We start from the raw sequence: 6,000 nt of genomic DNA, 5'->3' as shown, positions 1-6,000 counted from the left end.
AGTTTGATTAATACTGTCTAGAAAACCATGCAAAAATAATTATATTTTACACATAAATAATAATAATAATAATAATAATAATAATGAATAAATACATAAATACTACTAATAATAATAATACTAATACTAATAATAATAATAATAATAATAATAATAATAATAATAATAATAATAATAATAATAATAATAAAGCACACCATACAAATACATACCATTTTCTAATTTTCTCATGTGGGAAATCATCAAAGTATCAAAGTATTTCATAGCCTACTAGCCTACTTCTACTCGTGTAGGCGTGCTGAGATTTTGGAAGTAGCCCATTTAGACACAGGAAACACTGTCTGCGCCTCTTCTATCTGAAAGGGGGGGTTACAAAATAATGAAAAGCCTCAAATCCACAGGACCAAAACATTGAACTGTCCCTTTAACTGCCCAGTGATTGGCCCGCATTCCTCCAGTGAACTCTTTTGTCCAATCACCTCCCTCTTCCCCTAGTGTCAGTTTTCCTGTTTGGCGCATCTGCTGCGGTCAATCAGCGTCGGACCCAGCGGCGTGAAAAGTGCGCGTACGTCCTCCTCGTCCTCCCCCCTCCCATCTCTTTTATTTCCCTGTGAAAAACCCCAAATACTACCTCCTCCTTCTCCTCCTTGAGCCCATCCCCCTCCACCTCTCCACTCTCTCGTAGCGCACGCGTCTTGGCCACAGCGGACGCAACAACCCGCTATGCGCCAAACAACCAAACTTTGATCCGACTCGCGTGTTCGTGTGTGGATAGCTGATTTTGATGCAGGACTGCGCTCCTCTGCACCACTTTTCTCTGCCTGTGAGCCGGGAGACGCACGGAGCGGTGTGCTGAGCTGTAATCACACGGTAAGGCGAGTTTTGGCTGGAAATGTGCGTTTGTTTGGGTTGAACGGTCACCTACTCCCAACAGATGTGGCAGATGTGAGGGTCATTTGTAGTCTGTCTTGGCATTGTTGTTTGAAGCTGTATGTTTTTGTCATTTGGTCAAAAAGAACGTGTGTAATGTAGCTTCATCTATCAATTGTCTAAACTAAAAAAAACACGTGTTAGAAAGGACTGATAACATTGTATTAACTGTGGAGTAAAAGAGTAGACTCAGTGATAGAGACTGTGCTCCAATGTGTGGGTTGTAGTTAAGTTGTGGGGTACAGTAAGATACAAGTATATCAAATAAGCTTAGACTTGCCCAACTTAAGTCAAAGAAATGACATTAATTGGTTTACTTCAACAATTACCAAGCTTAACAACACTAGTTAAACCAAATACATATTATATTTTAAGCAAAATAAGAGAAATGTCATTAGAATTCCCATTATGCCCAACTAATGTCATAGCAGTACTAGTAATTGGTTGACTTCAACAAATATCATGTAAAGTAGGGCTGCTACTACTACTACTACTACTACTACTATTACTACTGCTACTATTACTACTACAACTTAAGGATTATTATATTCATAGCTCATTGTTAGATAGATTTGCTATTTTTCCTTTTAAAATACCTTCACAAGACTTTAGTGCGAATTATTACTCTTCATAATCTGAATAATTAAAATTTAAAAGATATTTCTGTTGTTGTCTGCACTGAAATGGATCATGGTCTATGAAGTTCCCTCTGTTTATTATGTGTTGGTACAATAAAATAATTCATTTACGCAAAGGATCTTTTGACATATTGTGAAAGCCCAAAGTTCAACAGTGAGACGATATCACAATATTTGGTTTCAGTATCATTGTTACATCCTATTGTGCTTCTATTTTGATTAGTTTTTCATTCCCCTTTGAACTTCCATTTAGTAATTTGTTGTTACTGATTATTCTATGTGTTCTATAAAGACAGAATGATATATCGATGGGCCAATATTTGCGATTTTTAGCGTATTGACAGTGTATCAGCGTTAAATCTCCAGCAGAGACCAATACTTTGCCTTTTTAGTTTTAGTTTCACTTTGTTGTACCATTACTACCATTTTACTTCAGAATTTCCTTTTCTACTACTTCATTCACTTTTTTCACTCCACTTTGTATTTCAGAGTGCGGTGGATAAAACAGGTGCCCGATTCTTTATTCTACAAGAGTCTTAGATTCACTTTGTGGTTTTGGACATTTATAGTTGTATAATGTAGTTGGTAACCCCTTAAGTTTACAACAGATGTGGTAAAAGGTTTAATGACAGGAAACCACATAAGAGTTTGTGATAAAAAGGGGTTGCCTCATGCGGCTTGAGCATATGACCAGATAAGACACAGATTGCACTGATTGTCTGACTGTAAACACTTTTAAGACCTCGAAAACCAAAACCATGACTTGACTTAACTAGAAGCAAATGTCAATCAAAACAATGTTAAAAGGAGGTCGGGGAACATGATTTGTGGCATTTCAGACTAGGGAAAAAATATCTATTTGCGATTTTTCTGCAATTCTGCCATTTTCTATGTATGTTTTACCACCAGGATTTTGTTCAAAGTCCAGATTTTTAACACGTCCAGAAGAATTGCTGCTTTACCACTTTATGCCTCCGACAACAATAGTACACGATAATTCCAGTAAACCATATTTAAATAGACAGGAATTATTCAACTTTTTACAGCTCAAATCACATTGTAGCACAACAAAATACCCCAAATCTCCCCACTTTTACAGACAAAATGTACGCACGATAAATATTGAGCCCAAAATGTATTGTTCCAAATGTCATATATTGAATGATAAGTCGATATTGTATTTATCATGACAAGTTTAACTGACAAACTAATACAAAAATGACATTTCAGAACATGTTTATACAGATTTAAACTACAGGGTTAGCAGTTTGTATGCAGAATCGATTTACCAAATTTGGCAGACTGGGAAAGAATTGAAAGACAGAAAGAAACCACTATAATCACTTATGCATTGATTTGCACTGACGATTTTGTTTGAGAATCTTAAAGCTCCACTATGTAACTTTTCTTCTCAGTATGGCACTCACAGCAACTTGATGCCACCATTTTTATTTTCATATTTTGTAATCAGGCAAAGCAGTATCATTGACTAGGAAAGTTAGATAGTGCACTTTTAACCTTTTATGACATATTACTCTTCTTTTTAAGCGTTTTAATAAAAAAAAAATGGAATATATCTCTCTATAAAAAACATTCTGAGGATTTGTCTGTCTAAAAATTTTGACCAAACAATTCTCTGTGTTTTGAAGGTAAATATCCCTAAATGAATATACTTGCCCCAATGTTGACAAGTATATTCTAATGCATAAAGAGGAATTATGAAATTTGACTTAAGACTAATAATAATATAGTAAGAAAAATATTGATCTATGGAAACACAAAGTCATGCCGAGTATATGAAGCTAAACAGGTTTTTTTTCCAGTGACTCATTAATAACATCATAATGGAATATTCTATTTCATAAAACATCTGATCACATGTCATGTTTGCACTGACACTTGAACTCTCACCATATCCAAACTGGGACTAAACCAGGAACTAAGCAAATAGAAATTTTGATTTAAATGAACAAATCGCCCACACTGCAGGTACTTAGCAAATATCTTTTACAAATCACTAGAGCTGCAGGCCTGCCTTTAGTCGTTGAGTTGATTAATCGGTTGATGAAGTCTTAATCAACCAAAATTTTTGTTGAATAAACATTACCGGTATATTTAGATTATAAGGATTTATTTTGAACTACAGCAGAAAGAGGAAGTGAGCGAGTTAGTTGACGTATTTTTTTGATATTGACGTACAAACCCAGAATAAACTCATGATTCACAAATACACTGTTTTCCGGTACTCTTTTCTGAATAAATAGTTGTTTTTGTATGTGTAGTCTTGTGAGTACACCTGTCACGATAACACATTTTGAAGCGCGATGTATTGTTGAAGCAAATATAGACGATAAACGATAATGTTGAAACTAATTTACGCCACTGACTCAACAACCCAAGAGCAGATTTAAACCACAAAAGCTATTCTAATTCTCCAATATTGTTCAAAAATCATGAGCTGCAATAAATAAACAGCAGAACGAAACACTTAAGTAGTTAGTTTGCATTTATAATACGACATAGAAGTTATTAATTCAACCTTTTTTGGTCAAATGTTCATCATATGGCCAAAAAATAACCCAAAATTTTCCAGTAGTGCAAAGAAAATGCACATGATACTATTAAACTAAATAATCTAACATATATTGAATGAAAGTCCATATAGTATTTTTTAACAGAGATACTTGTGAGTGCAGTGTGGGTCAAATGCATAAAGATACATAATAGTTTTGAGAGTTTTTGTACCACCCCTTTTTAGTCGACCAATTGATCGGCAGTGCGTCTTTAGTTGACCAAAACTGTAGTAGACAACAACCCTGCAAATAACAAATGGCCCTGTCTTATTATGTATAAACCCTGTTAATCCGATACTTTAGATTTATACAAACATGTTCTGAAATGCATGTGATTATTTTATTAGTTTGGCAGCTCAGGTTTCAGTCTGAGATGTGCATTGTACTAATGTTAAACTAAAATTTCAAACTGGATTTTGATGCTAAGGAATGAGATTATAGAATAGAATGTATTAATATTAAATCATAGTACTTTCTTTTATATTATTAGGGTGTGTAATCCCTCAGTCTTCCAGGTAGGTTCATAGTGGTCCATGGATCTATACTAGTCTATGTGGTTCATTTCTGTCTTGTGAATGTGACTCCTAGTATCGATGCTTGCTCAAATGAGTATCTAGTTTTGCTACTACAAGGTTAGTATCTAATATTCAATACTTTTGTCAACCCTACACCAGACTCACTTTGTATAAATCACAACACTGGTCAGATAAATGAGATATTTCAGGAGTAGTTGCTGTTTTTAATGCTTAATCTTATGTCTCTATACAAACTGGACTGGTTAACTACTGCTTCATTGCCAGACATGTATTGCTGATTCTACATAGTAAACAAATACATTCATTAAAGTGGGGGAAATTATGCAAAATCTACTTTTTGGAGCTTTCTACCATGTTATTGAGTAGTTTCTTAATCAAGAATGTGTCTGAAGATGTTTTAGATGTCATCCAGGCATGTTTGAGTAATTTAGCGATCTCTCCTGGGCTGCTAACCGTAACACTCTTTATGGTTAGCAATGTGCAGTAGTTGTGATGGCACTCTGAAGGGTGATTGACTTGCATGAGGAGCAAAGGGAGGAGAGACTCAGAGCATCAAAAATGAAACTGAAACTTATTAAACATTAGGCCTATACACTCTTTTAAGCAAATATAGCAATTTGATCTAAATATGTTACATGTTAGCAATTAATACTCCATGGAAGTGTTACGCAATGCAGCTTCATGAAATCTAAACAAATACGTTTTCCTGCTAAGCTAAGGGTTGTGTGTAAAATGTTGTTTATGATGCTGTTACCGTAGAGACAGGACAGAGCACTTGTCCATTGACTGTTGTAGATAGTTTTTCTATTGTTCCAGTTGGTGCAGTGTTGTTGACTCTGCAGCCTCATGTTAAATACTTGTGTGATTAGACTGTGCAGAAGTGCTGAGATCAGCTCTGCTCCTGCTTTTCCTGCAGATGGAGGTTACAGGGAGGTGAAGAATGCATCAAACTTCACTGCATAGACTCAACAGGCTCAAAGTTTGTGTTTGGTTATTGGAGAGTGTTCGGAGGAATTCACTTCTTTTCACTCATCTGACTCCTCTCATTTAACATTAGTTTTACACCTCAATTAGGACAGTACTAAGTATTTCCCCTTTTCCTTAAGAGCAGTACTAAAAATTCCACCTCTACATAAGGACAGTACTATACTTTTCCACCTTTACCAGTAGCAGTGCAGTTGTCCTTCACTATAATGCGGTTCACCTTTCGTGACCTCGCTGTTTTGTGGATTTTTTTAGTGCAATTTTACATGCTTTTTTTTTTTTTTTTTTTTTTTTTAAAGCATATGAACGTGCATTGTGTTCTGCTTCCTGATTGGCTAA

At 35.3% G+C, this 6,000-nt stretch overlaps 1 protein-coding gene across 1 annotated transcript in view; it reads left to right on the top strand.

The window, feature by feature from the left end:
- The first annotated feature begins 552 nt into the window (after positions 1–552).
- Positions 553–6,000, top strand: part of arhgef37 (Rho guanine nucleotide exchange factor (GEF) 37) — a 35,533-nt gene continuing 30,085 nt past the window's right edge. The window contains exon 1 of the mRNA XM_033974670.2: positions 553–870. The gene's annotated coding sequence lies outside the window, so the exon portion shown is untranslated. The remainder of the gene's footprint in view (positions 871–6,000) is intronic.

The sequence above is a fragment of the Periophthalmus magnuspinnatus genome, chromosome 10 (assembly GCF_009829125.3).
Source record: "Periophthalmus magnuspinnatus isolate fPerMag1 chromosome 10, fPerMag1.2.pri, whole genome shotgun sequence".
In the NCBI taxonomy this organism is placed as follows: domain Eukaryota; kingdom Metazoa; phylum Chordata; class Actinopteri; order Gobiiformes; family Gobiidae; genus Periophthalmus; species Periophthalmus magnuspinnatus.
This window is presented reverse-complemented; position numbering and strand designations above follow the sequence as displayed.